The sequence below is a fragment of the Phoca vitulina genome, unplaced genomic scaffold (assembly GCF_004348235.1).
Source record: "Phoca vitulina isolate PV1807 unplaced genomic scaffold, GSC_HSeal_1.0 scaffold1, whole genome shotgun sequence".
Lineage (NCBI taxonomy): Eukaryota > Metazoa > Chordata > Mammalia > Carnivora > Phocidae > Phoca > Phoca vitulina.
The window spans coordinates 50,718,610-50,732,711 of record NW_022589704.1 but is presented as its reverse complement, the minus strand read 5'-3'; the positions used below and the strand labels follow the sequence as shown (position 1 = coordinate 50,732,711).

General features: G+C 37.1%; 1 protein-coding gene and 1 long non-coding RNA gene across 2 annotated transcripts in view; one reads left to right on the top strand and one right to left on the bottom strand.

The window, feature by feature from the left end:
- The window catches only part of PPP1R1C (protein phosphatase 1 regulatory inhibitor subunit 1C), a 117,137-nt gene that overhangs the window by 73,422 nt on the left and 29,613 nt on the right, over positions 1-14,102 (top strand). The window lies entirely within an intron of this gene.
- LOC116633966 overlaps positions 58-14,102 on the bottom strand; it is a 56,408-nt gene continuing 42,363 nt past the window's right edge. Inside the window, exons 2-3 of the long non-coding RNA XR_004299820.1 lie at positions 3,084-3,113; positions 58-1,786 (exon numbers count right to left, since the gene is read on the bottom strand). This is a non-coding gene — a long non-coding RNA (uncharacterized LOC116633966). The remainder of the gene's footprint in view (positions 1,787-3,083; positions 3,114-14,102) is intronic.

The window sequence follows — 14,102 nt, the reverse complement described above, 5'->3', positions numbered from 1 at the left end:
TGTGCATGTGGCTGTCCAATTTTCCTAACACCATTTGTTGAAGAGACTATCTTTTTTTCAATTGGACCTTCTTTCCTGCTTTGGAAAGCAGTATTTAGATGCAGAGGAGGAAATCGCTAGCTCACCCTGTCACAGATAGTGAAGACTTCGAAGAGAGAAACATCACCTGTTAGTTGAGGGAATCAACAAGATTTTCATAGAGAAGCCTGAGGGGTGGATTCCAGGCAAAGGGTGGAGCAGATGGGGAGGCACAGAATGTGAAAGGGCTTGTGAACCTGTAACGTTGTGAAGCTGGGGGTAGAACGTGTGGAGAGAATGGTGGGCACTTATCAAACAAAGGTCCTGTGTGTCATGTGCTCATGTGTTGGGAATTTATCCCAAGACATCAGAGGACTTTTGGACAATTCCTAAAATTCCTTGATATGTTACCATGTTCTCTTGAGTGCTTTGAAAATAGGGGGCAGGGGGAAGGAACAAAGAAGTTGATTTACAGAGCTAATTTTTAAAGGTCAGTCTACCTTAGATTTTATTTGCCTCAGTTCATCTGCCTGTTTCCAATGCTCTTATTTATATAAGAATGGCTAACTACTAGTACCAACCTCACTTTCTTTTTCTTTACTGCATTTAGACTTTCTAAATAACAGGAACGACTTGTGAGAAGCCAAAATAGTCACCATATCATCTTCCAAAAAAAGTTAATGACAATCCAATTAGTAATGTGTTATAATATAAAAATGTCAAGATAAATTGAGAAACTAGTGCTTAGTGGGGCAAGTTTAAGACAGGATTATATTCTTTACAAATTTGTGCCAGTCTATGAAACTTTTCTAAACATTTTCCCTCATAAAACCTTACATTCTTAAAAACCAAAAAAAAAAAACCAAAAAACAAAAACCTTACATTCTTGTCTAAACCTTTAAAAAAAAGGTCTGAATCTCAAGATAATTTTTTAAAGTTTCATTAATTCCTTTCCCAAAAGGTCCTCATGACCAAATATCCCACATTTCAGTTGCCAGAGCTGACTGTACTCTTTCTGTGGCCTGTTTATTATAGGCTAGCAGAGGTATCAGCATTGCTGTCAATCAGTATACAAATATTTATTTAACTCAAACTCTGTGCTAAGCTCTGAGCTGTGTGTTACTTTAAACAAATGACCCTAGGTCAAATTTTGAGGGCGGTTTACTATTTTGGTTTTTTTCATTAAAGGACAAAATACCAAGTAGAAGAAAGAATGTCCAAAGGTTACAGTTTCAGGAAATTACTAGGCCTACAAGATAAAAATGGCATGATAATCCCTACTTTCTGGAATAATCACCAATGAGAACCATGCTGTGCTTTCCTTATGCGTCGTCTTTTACAGAAATTTTACTCACTGCACTCTTGAGTAACTTTGTAAGATTTTATTCTCAAAACCAAACTTAAAATTATCTTATTGAAGGCTGGCTCCGTCCATAGAGCATGTAACTCTTGACCTTGGGGCTGTGAGTTCCAGCCCCACGTTGAATGTAGAGATTACTTAAAAATTAAAAAGAAAAATCCTTAAAAAATTATCTTATTGATATCTTATGTCTAAGAAGCCGTCATAGGGCAAGGCTCTCACATGTTTCCATCAGGTTAACAGCCAAAAGACATCTTAGCTTTACATACAGCTAGACTAGAATTGACAAAGGACTGTGAGCGTTTGAAATGATGTCATCCTGTCTCTTCTCCATCTGAGGCTGTTGCTGAGTCTATTGTTAAATATTTAATTCTTGATAGTGTATTGGTCCTCCTAGATCCTGGCAGTCTAGAGGCAAATGAAAGAAAGGAAAGAAGTAAGCAGGAGAAGTAACAAGTAAAATGACTACAAGGCTACAAGAGCCGTCTGAGCAGGGAAGAAGCAGAAGCACCACAAATGTACACGACTACAGCACTGCGTGGGACAAAAGATGACCAAAACAGTGGGCTGGAGTCACTAAGGAAAAACTCGTACTGTTTTAATTATAATATGTATTTTATTTTCTTTTTTTTAAAGATTTTATTTATTTATTTGACAGACAGTGAGAGAGGGAACACAAGCAGGGGGAGTGGGAGAGGGAGAAGCAGGCTTCCCACGGAGAAGGGAGCCGGATGCGGGGCTCGATCCCAGGACCCTGGGATCATGACCTGAGCCGAAGGCAGACGCTTAATGACTGAGCCACCCAGGTGCCCCTATAATATGTATTTTAAAACACAGGAAAGTGAAACTACACAATGAAAGATTTTAGATCCTGCTTTAAAAAAAAAATAGTTTGTATTCAATGTGGTATGTGCTCCTCATTCCACAGCAATACAAATGTATACATTCTGTCATCCTTCCTTTTTCTGAAGCCTTGGTGCCTACCCACTCTTGTTATCTTGAAGAGTGATGACTGGGTTAATGAGGGTGTGAGATGACAGGAGATGGGGAGAGATCTAGAGCTCAGCAGCTCCTACACTGGCATTCTAGTCATTCCAGGACCTTCGGAAGGGTGTGAAAACAAAGTTGGCCTACTTAAGCAATGTTCCTACGTAAGCACCTTACCTCCTACGGGCAGCAGAGGTTTCCTTTAAAATCTTTCTCAGAAATCTAAAGGTGAAGACCAACTTTCAAGTTTTCTTCCAGTCCCTACAAAGAATTTCATCTGGTTTGGAAAGTTAAAAGGGTCACTCTGAAACAATAGGAAGTGTTTTTATTTTTTATTTTGTGGTGGTGAGCTGTCTGGAGCGAAATTGCCAATGCCATCAGGATTTGTAACCACAGATAACCACACTGAAATGCTCTTTTTATGGACTATTTCAGGAAATAATTAATAGAGTAATAATAAATCCTTCTTCCATACTATGATACTTGGAGGACTATATCACTTCATTTAAAATTCTTGTTGACTCTTGACCCTGAGCAAGATTCTGTCCATTTCATGTGAAACTATGAAGTCAAAGCATTGCAGTTAAAATTTTGAAGATGGTTTCCATTTTGGGTTCATTTGATAATCTCTAGATTATCAGTTTTGCCTCTTATCGTACTTACATGAAAAATAAACATATTCATATATTGAAAATCACCACCGCATGATGACCCTTACCTTGTGTAACAACAGGTCTCAATACAGAGTCTGTACGGGGGAAAAAAAAAAAGTTTTGAAAAGTGATTAAAAATGTATTTTTAGTATGCATTTATAATGACTGTTATAAATAGTTCTATTTATTATTTTGATGTTTGCCTTGAAAACATTTTTTTTTTTTTTTGAAAACATTTATTCTATTATTGTGGGAATTAGTCTAGATCTTTTGGGACAGTGGTTAGTGTCTCCGACAGTGACTATCAAGGATTTTGAAGTTCTAGAAGAATGGGGCAAGAAGAGAGGTCCTCTCCTTCCATCTGCTCATCTTCTTAAAACACACAAGAAAAAAATACCTGCCCTTACTTTTGATGTTGTGGAAGAAAGAACACATGTAAACATTAGGTTAGAGGAATGGAGGAAAGGATTATTGGAGTTGAAATTTCCCTCCGGCACTGCTCCCCTTTCATGCTTTAAGCCTTGATGGCTAATGAAGTTGATCAGAGTTTTTTTTTTTTAAATCTTCCAACCCTACTATTACTCCTTGATGTAATTTCTCCTCTAAACAATAAACTAATTGGCACTTATGCAATACTTTCCTCCAAAATGTTTTTCTGTTGATCTTTCCCAATTACGTATGCCTATAGTATCCTGCTTATGCTATTTTCTTCAACATTTAAATTCAACTGGGTTTTTATAATACACCTGCAAATTCTAGCATGAAGAAATATGGGAAGGAGATTCATTTGCCAAAGAATCTTAGCCTATATGATAATGTTGATCCCTACATACTCCTTTGTACCTGTCTTACTCATCCTAAACATTATGAAAAAATAATAATAGAAGTAATTTTACTTTGGGCTTTCTTAGAAGATGATAGGCAAATGTCATTTGATTATTATTTAATTAATCTATAATTACTTGGACATACAGATGTGTTCTAAAAGTAATGAAAACTTTTAAAAATTCTAGTCTATGTTCAAATTTTAAGAAGTACATGAATACACACTTGAAAAATGAAAACTAGAACCGTACTTTATAACCTCAAGGAATCCCAAAGCGTGGCAAAATATGTTTCAAATTGCATATTACTTAAACATTGCTACAGTATGCTATTTGTTTTTGAATAACTTAAAATGTCATAAACTTAAATGAATTTTTTGGATTAAGATATATTTTCTAAGAGCTGAACCAAGATAAAATGGAGAAACACCCGCATAGCCTTCATTTTAATGCAAATATTTTTAATTAATTTATCAATTTATTAAAGTTAGCAATGAAAAATATTCCAAAAGTAAATATTGCAAGGCCTTGTTAATGCCAAAGCTTTCTTTCATCTTATTAAGATTAATTAATTGTTGAATCACCATAGGTCCCATGTTTTACTTGTAAAGCCAAACCAAAGAATTCTTTTCATTTATATCAGCATTCCTAGTTTTCCAGACAGACATTTTAATCCCTTCTGATCTCTGAGATAAATATATTTTTCACGTAATTATATAATTACTCAATAGAACAGAACAGATCCCATGGAGCCACTCCAGTGTGTGCTGTGTAAATAATGTTCTGTTCTACCCCTGGTAATTGGCCAATAGACACCCCCCCAGGAGTATTTTGATCCCTTAAATAAACACTATATGGGCAAGGGGGGGAGGGTCATATTTTCTTCATTGGCAATGAAACCAGAAAGAAGAGCTTCACATTCAGTACTTATTACATCATTTTAAAAAGAAAAAAACTGCTTGTGACCCTATAGCTCCCTCTGCTGGTTCACAAAGTTTTAAAAGTACAATAGACAATGTTATGAACTAGAGCCTCTTAAGAGAAAAATGTGTCATTTCAGGTATGCAAGGGCATTAAACTAAAGAAATAAGCAACAGAAAGGCTTCTTATTTTTATGTTTCTTAAGCTGTGAGCCACCCTTCTCACTCTGTTTTTAATCATTCTACCGTTGTGTGCCTGTACTGTCTTACTCTTTGCAATAAAAAGCAGGCTTTAGAACAGTAGGCAGGTAGTTTTTCTGGACAACTCCAACAAAAGTAAGATTCATGAGCCTATCAGGTCCACCTTAATAGCTCTATCCCTCCATAAGTCAGGGCATTATTCATAGGGGGCCTTACGTTACCCTTATTCCATCTAGAGGGGTGGCAAGTGAAAGATGTAAAGAAATAAACATCTTTTTCGAACTGATCAATTAAAGTCCTGTGCATCTTCATTTGGTATTGTAGGCTAACAGTAGTCAAAAAAGGGAGGTCAGAAGTTGGAGAAACATGGTCTTGAATCCCAGGTTTGACAAAATCTGTATAGTCTTCTTCAAGTTATTTATTCTCTCTGCTCTTTCTTGTTCACATCTATAATATGGAGATAAAATTCTCGGAGAGTCATTGTTTAGCCTCAGAAGGCTAAGTAGTCATGTATGTATAGTGCCTGGAGTGTAGCAGATATATATTAATTGTAGTTACCACTATTACTAAGAAATTTGGGTTTCTCCTCCAGTGAACAAATGATCCAGAGAGTGTCAAAGAGAAACAACGTCCCTTCCAAAAATTCTAAAAGTGTGGCCACATAACATATGTTCAATCATATAAAACATATAACTTCTATTGAAAAAAGTTAATGTGATTTGATTTCACTATAGTTACACAATCTACAGTCCAATCCTCTTTTTTTTTTTCTTTTGATATGGAGACAAGGTCAGAAGTATAGTTGACCCTACGGAATTGTAGGTCCCAGAAACCTATTAAATTGGGCTATAAAAGTAAAGCTAGGTAAACAGTATATTCTGATGAAGAGGATTTAGGTAATGAGTTGTAGAGTTTGTCATAGATTATTACACATATATTCATATCTTTGATAGCTCTCTTTTGCTACGTATGCAGTAAAAGTGTTTATTTTACTCTATTAGGTTTGACAAGACAGTAAATAGTGGTTTCACAATCAAATAGCAGGATAGGGAAAAGTGGTTCGAGCCTTGTGTTTATATTTTCTGAGTGACAGTTTACCTCTAGGGAGAGTTGTGCTGTCTCTAGTTCTTTGTGCACAGGCTAGGTCACTCTTTATTAGGTAATAAAAAAATAATAGAGGCAGAACAGGTAGTGGTTAAGTGCAGAACTCTGAAGTCAGAAAACCTGGGTTTGAATTCTAGTTCTATTTGGTGCTGTGACCTTGAGAGAGTACGTGGGATGCCTTATCTCTGCTTCTCTGTCTTCCCTGATAAAATGCTGATATAAAAGTGTATGCTTTTATCAGTTTCCTACGGCTGCCTTGACAAATTACCACAAACTCGATGGCTTAAAACAACAGAAATTTATTTTCTCACAGATTGGAAGGCCGGAAGTCTGAAACCAGATTATCAGCAGGGTCATGTTCCCACCAAAAGGCCTAGGGAAGAATCATTCCTTGCCTCTTCCAGCTTCTGGTGGCCCCAGCTGTGCTTTGGCATGTGGCAGCACATCTCCAGCCTGTGGCTCTGTCTTCACGTGGTCTGTCCTCTCTGAGTGCCCCCCCTTCTTATGAGGACACTAATCATTGGACTGAGGGTATTTGTATCCAATCCAGTAAGACCTCATCTTAATTACATTTGCAAAGACCCTATTTCCAAATAAGGTCTCATTCTGAGGGTCCAAGTGGACATGAATTTTAGGGGGCACTATTCAACTACTACACCCCTCATAGGACAACTCATAGGTTGACTTCTAAAACTTTATCTGTAGCTCAGGCAGTTTCACCCACATTACAGATGCCCAGTTACAAATATGTACAGTGGCCCCCGTACCTTACACACAAGCCAATTAAAACTGCCCTCAATTTCACCCCAAATGAGAACCACTGGATTCCTCAGTTCTTGTAAGTGGTATCACCAACCCCATTTACCTGTCCTTCATTTCCCAAGATTCAAAGCCTCAGCATTTATAACTCCTCCTTCTTTGTTATATTATCTAATCAACCTTTTGGCCCTATTGAGTGTACCATGAGAGCAATTAACTTGTTATACTCTCTTTTCTCCCTTCCAGGTCAGGCTTCTTTAATATTCCCCAGATGAGAAATAGCATAATACAATCACACAGTAAATCACAATAAATGCACACACACACACACATATGTAATTCAGAGGACAGAAAAATAACATTTCCTTTAACTCAGATATTATGTCTATTTAATGATTTAATGAAAAAATATGTGCTATAATATACAATAAAGAGGGCTTAGTTCTGCATGTGAGCTAGCTTTATTATAGAGAAAGGAGAAGCTTTGGGGGGAAAAAGGAAAATATTTACTATGCTTCTAATCTATAAGATGTAAACAAAGGCATGGTGATCTGGCATGGATTCTGTCCAGACATTTTACAATCCTGGCCTCAGCTTTCTTAGTAAAAATGTGACCTTGAAAGAGTTATTTAAATTCTCTAAGCCTACAGATGATGCTTTATCATCCATTAATTAAGGTTATACTTACCCATAAGTTTGACATAAAAATTAAATGAGAAAACTGTATGTAAGATGCTTTGGAATAGTACTATGCCCTTAACACATGCTTAATAAATGTTAACTATTAGATATAATCTTAGAATCCTGTAGAGCTTAATTCTCTAAAATTCTTGCACCTATTTGTTGTTTCATGTGATGGCTCATTTCATTTAAAGTGTATTTCCAGATTCTGTTGCATTTTAACAAAGCCCTGTGATTTGGGTGCAGTGTGTGCAATTGTTAGGAAGAACTTGGCTTCAGAGTCATTAGCTGCTGTTGGGCAAATCCTTAGGGCAGGGATGTACTCTTTCTGAGCCTAGTGCTCTCTGGTGTTCTTACCTATAAAAAGGGGTTAAAATGTGTTACAAGAATTAAACAACAAACAGTGAGCATTCAGTAAATGATGGCTGTCCATAATAGAGTGTTTTGGGTCTCAGATTCTAGGTGAATATCAATGGGTGCTCTTAACTTCTTTTCATTCTTTCAAAAAGAGGATGTGGGGCACCTGGGTGGCTCAGTCGTTAGGTGTCTGCCTTCGGCTCGGGTCATGATCCCGGGGTCCTGGGATCGAGCCCCACATCGGGCTCCCTGCTCCGCGGGAAGCCTGCTTCTCCCTCTCCCACTCCCCCTGCTTGTGTTCCCTCTCTCGCTGTTTCTCTCTCTGTCAAATAAATAAAAATCTTTAAAAAAAAAAAAAAGAGGATGTGATCTGGGTGGGAGGATGGGCAGAATGGGTGAAGGGAAGCGGGAGATACAGACTTGCAGTTACAGAATGAGTAAGTCATGGGAATAAAAGGTACAGCATAGGGAACCGTCAATGATACCGTAACAGCATTGCATGGTGACAGATGGTAGCTACAGTTGTGGTGAGCATGGCATAACGTACAGAGAAGCTGGCTCACTGTGTTGCACACCTGAAACTAATGTAACATTATGTGTCGATTATACTCAAAAAATCCATTATGGTGCAGAAATTACATGAGATATCTGGGCAGAAAGAATTAGAGCACTGTGATAGAAGCTCTTAAAATCCTTATATTTCTACTGTTAGAACAATCAACATATATTCAGCACCTATTGAATGTTGAGATTCTGAAGCATGTTGGATCAGCTGAAAGTGATCACTCAGTAAAGTGAACGAGAGCCTTAATTCTGAGATAGAACTAGCAGGATCAAAATAGAGATGAGCTTTCATAACTTCTGGATGACTTCTTTTAAAAATAACACGCCATCAATAAAAACTGCATTTAACAGCAATTACATTAATTGAGTCTAATGTGTGTGGTTGAAAACACTCAGACAACTCTTTACATATACCTCATATCCTGTGTAAGGCCATGTCTATTTCAGTATGGATACATATTTTATTCCACATATTAACAATATCCTCCATAGTAGTAGGTCATAAATGTCTAAGAGAGAAGCCTCATGGGAAAATAAATACCAAAAAGTTCAAACTACGTATACATACATCCATCTTTTTTTTTTTTTTAAGATTTTATTCATTTACTTGACAGAGACACAGCAAGAGAGGGAACACAAGCAGGGGGAGTGGGAGAGGGAGAAGCAGGCCTCCCGCCGAGCAGGGAGCCCGATGCAGAGCTCCATCCCAGGACCCTGGGATCACGACCTGAGCTGAAGGCAGGCGCTCAACGACTGAGCCACCCAGGTGCCCCTACACACATCCATCTTTAAAATGTCTTTTTTTGAAGCAGCTTAAAGAAATAAACACGGGGGTATTACTTTGACAAAGTAGATCACAACATATTGAAATTTGTGCAGGGTTGCATATTGTCCTTTACCTACCACCCTGCTTCCCAAAAGGACACACAAAAACAGCTTATGAGCTGGTTAGGAATTCTCACTGCACCCACACAAAGGATAGAAACACATCATAAAGCAACAGATGAGTACATGCACATGATATTGGAAGTCATTTGTTTTTAAAGTGATAGAAAGGTGATCAGAGGGGCTACAGTTAGGAAAATACTTTGTAGCAGAAATCTCACCTGATTGTTAAGGATTCAGATTGTGTCTGACAAAATCATGAAGCATTGCCTCTAAAGCATATTTGCATGTCTATGGCATAGGAATCATGGTTGGAAAGTTACTCTGAAGGACAAAGAGACCCACCTCACGGAGTTTCAGTTTGACATGGTAAGAGAGCCTTAGTCATAGAAGACGCCTGAATCTGAGCTCAGGGTCCATTCTGTCACTCACACTTGTTTCCTGCTCTGCTTTTATTGGCCCCATGTCTGAGTCCTAGAAGAATGTAGGCTTAATAAGTGCTAAATATATGTTGACTATGCTAGCATGAGAAATACGAAAGACTAAGAGATTGAAAGAGTTGTTCCAGTAAAGGCACGATCGAACATCAGAGACCTAAGCAATATTACTAGGGGGCCCCTCTAATCAACTGGGATATGAAGGGAGAAAGGATATTTTTTCCTACTTTGACCCAGACCACCCTTTGCCTTAATATCAAGAGGGGTCTAGTTGACAACACTTTATGGAACAAAGATGCACCTGATGGGAAATTGCAGCACTCAGTGGAGTCTGGTGACACTCAGTGGGAGCCTGCTGTACCTGGTGGGACAGAGTCAGTACAGTCCCACTGGAATACACTTATGCATGAACACTGGTTACACACTATTACCCTGAGAAGTCCTGAATGCCTTGGAGCGCAGGGCCGGGACAGAGTGGATTTTCAAAGAGGTCTAAGGAGGGTCCAACAGTCAAAAAAGAGATTTGAAGTATCAGTGATTTTTAAGACCCCATTACATCTTCAGGTTGCTAAAGTCTGGGAAAGTCAAATTATAAAAGATTAAATTTTTGGAATTCCTTTTTTTTTTTTAATTTTTATTTGAGAGCGAGAGGGAGAGCACAGAGGGAGAGGGAGAAGCAGACTCCCTGCTGATCAGGGAGCCTGACACGTGACTCGATCCCAGGACCCTGGGATCATGCCTGAGCCGAAGGCAGACGCTTAACCGACTGAGCCACTCAGGCGCCCCAAATTTTCGTATTTCCAATTGTTTATAGGTTTTTGGTTTGAGTCTTCTAACTGACAGAGCTGAATAATTAGATTAAAGATAAAAATTAGTTTTCCCTTAAATATTTTATTTTGCAAGTTTTCCATTATACACACTCATCTCCATGCACATAAATACATACAACTCTCTCCAATAAAAGTAAAATGTTCTAAGTATTTGTTCTTTGGTTGTAGAAAATGTACAGTTCTCTCCAATAAAAGTAAAACATTCTGAATATTCATCCTTTCATTGTAGTAAATAGGTAGTTACTAAAAATTATTTTCTAAAATGTTTATCACTATTTTATGTAGCTTTACCCTCCAGCCCCCGCTGGAATATAAGTGTGAATGTGGGTGCCAAAGATGATACTTCTAAGAGATAATTAAATTCTGGTTCAATTCACTTTAGACAAACTGGGAAATGTCTTGTATTTTATCGCCTCTAGCTTCTCACACTAAAAGCAATCCCTAAAGAATTTGCTGCATGGAATGTTTTTTCTATCTAAAGCAACTGTCGGCTTTGACTCTATGACAGAATCGACCCCAGTTATATTTCTTGAAGTTCAAATATTTGGTATTTCTTCAATGAATAAACTATACTGCAACATGCCCCAAGGGAAATTGTTTTAAAACAGAGAAGGGACAAATAAGAAACTTGATCACATAACACACATGTTTGGTCTATTTTGCCCTCCAGTTTATTTTAGTGTTTTGGTCAAATGAAAGTAGATTGATAAATATATTTTAAAAATGAATTCTAGATAGATCATAGAATAAAAACTTTAAAATGATAGTGTAAAATAACCTAGAAGACAATGTGGGTATGTACAAAATATTGAGTCTGGAAATAGAAATATATTTATAGAATATATCTAAGACATAAATGAAAAGTTAAGGTGAGACTTTACAGAGAATAAAAAAATGAAAGAGAGGACTATAGAAGTGAATAGAAAAAATTCTGAAAACCAAAACATTATTGAAAGATAAGTGGCATACTGGAAAACATGGCAGATAAAACAAATACTTTAAAAGAAGAATGAATTAAATAAGGCATGAAAACTTTGTAGAAAAATATTAATTTCCTCAAACAGCTAAATCTCCTTCATAACTAAAGAAATATAAAATAAAACACCTATAAATTTAGAATTCTCTTTACAAATATAATATTCAAACTTTGTGAGAGTGTGGGAAAAGAAACATTTATACATTGTTATTGGAATATAAGTTGATTCCACTTTCGTAAGAAACAGAAAAATACTCAACCTCTTATTACAAAATTCTGCATTCATGGATCTGTTACAAACATGACATGGAAAAAATAACCATATAAAACATGAAGTGAAAAAAACCTGGATTCACAAGGATACCTGCCTTATCTGTTGTATGATCTCAATTTTATAGTGAAAATGGGAAAAAAATACAGCAATATTAACAATGGTTACTAGTATGAAAGGCAGTTTTAAATCAAGATAGGAACTGAAGGATTTAAATAATAGGGTTCTACATTTGTACACAAAATATCAGTTAATATATCTAAATCTATCTCATATCACATAGACATATAAATCCATTAATTAACACAGTAACTACCTATGTAAGACCTACTATGTGACTGATACAATTTTCATGGATAGGTAGTATTGAGGGAGTACATTTTTCTTCTATTTTTCTTGTCAGGTAAAGAATATAGTCTTCTGTAAACAGATTGGAAGGTCCATAGTGACATAAAAATTGTATAAAGAATCTCTTTTTCAGGGTACCTGGGTGTCTCAGTCAGTTAAGCATCCGGCTCTTGATTTTGGCTCAGGTCATGATCTCAGGGTCCTGGGATTGAGCCCTGCGATAGTCTTTGTGCTCAGTGGGGAGTCTGCTTGAAGATTCTCTCCTTCTGCTCCTCTCCCTGCTCATGTGTGCTTGCGCTCTCTTTCTCTTTCTCTCAAATAAATAAATCTTTAAAAAAATATATCTTTCTCCCCTTTACTGAGGTGAGTTTAGATAGCATTACCTTAGGATATTAGTATATTTGACACTATACCTTCTACATTAAGATTAGGCCATTAAAGTTTATATATGAATCAATGAGAGAAATGATGAACACCACACAATTTAATATTTGTAGAGTTGAAAGAAAATTTATTACTAGCTGGTGATCAGTTACTACATATCACTGAGAAGGTCTATTACAAATGGTTCTTTTGTGACTTTAATCATATTTTTAGTGATTTTTCTGGTCTTTCCCTTACTATGGTGAATTACCACAAGATTTACTTGGCAGGATTTGACATGTGATTACTTCCTTCTCCGTGATGTACTTTCTCTCGGTGACTTTCAGGCTCTGCTCCTACCAGGTTTTCCTCCCACCTCACTGGCGTGCCTTCTTGGTTCCTTTTTTGTTTTTTTTAATCCTCCTTTCTCAGACCTCTCAATGGTGGTATGACCCAGCGATTAGTTTGGGTCCTCAGCTCTATCCATATTCACCTCCTTGGTAATGTCATCCAGCCTAGCAGCTCCAAGTGCCTTTAAACACAAATGATTCCAAAATTTATATCCTTTAAATTCCATGTTCACATATCAAACCACCTTGGAAATATAAGGGATATTCACTTGGATATGTAACAGACACCTCAAACTTAATATGCCCCTCACAGAAACCATAATCTCCAGACTTCTGGCAACTCCCTCACTAAGGAGGAAAAAAACCCCAAAAAACAAAAACAAAACAAAACTTGCTTCTCTTGCAACCTTCTTTCTCCCAGGTAATGACACTTCCATTCTCCCAATTGCTCAGATCAAAAACTTTAGTCTTCCTTGACTTCTTTTTACTCTCACATTTCACATCTAGTCCATTAGGAAATCCCACTAGCTCTCCTTTCAGAAGATATTTCACTTTTGTTTAAGCTATCAATACTCTTCACCTGGATTATGGCAATTACCTTTTATTGGGTCTGTTTTTAACTTTGTACGCTATAGTCTGCTCTAACTACATCAGCAAGAGCGATACTTTAGATTGTTCATAAGACCTGCAAAGCCCAGGGTCTGGATCCCTGTTACCTCTCTGACCTCTTCACCTGCTACTTTCTCAATAGCTCACTCTGCTTGAAGCACAGTGCCTCCTTTTTCTTTCTTGAAAATGCCAGTCATCCACTCACCTTAGGGCCTTTGCACTGTCTGTTTTCTCTGCCCCAGTACTTTCTTTCTCTAGATATCTGCATGGCCAACTTCCTAGCTCCTTTGAGTTTTTTCCCAAATGTGTCACCTTCTCAATGAAACTTACGTGGACTACTATATTTAAAATTACAACCAGTCAATCTGAACTTCTGAGATCCCTTCCCCTGCTTTATATTTTGCCATTAATGATACTTTTATATTTCTAGCATATTTTATCATTTATTTATTTATCATGTTTGGTGCTTATTATTGGAAATTGTCCACTAAAAATAAGCCCCACAAGGTCAGGAATTTTTTTTTCTTTTTTGTTTACTTGCATATTCCAGTATAGAGAAGAATGCCTGCCATATGGTAGATACTCCAGAAATATCCATTGAGTGA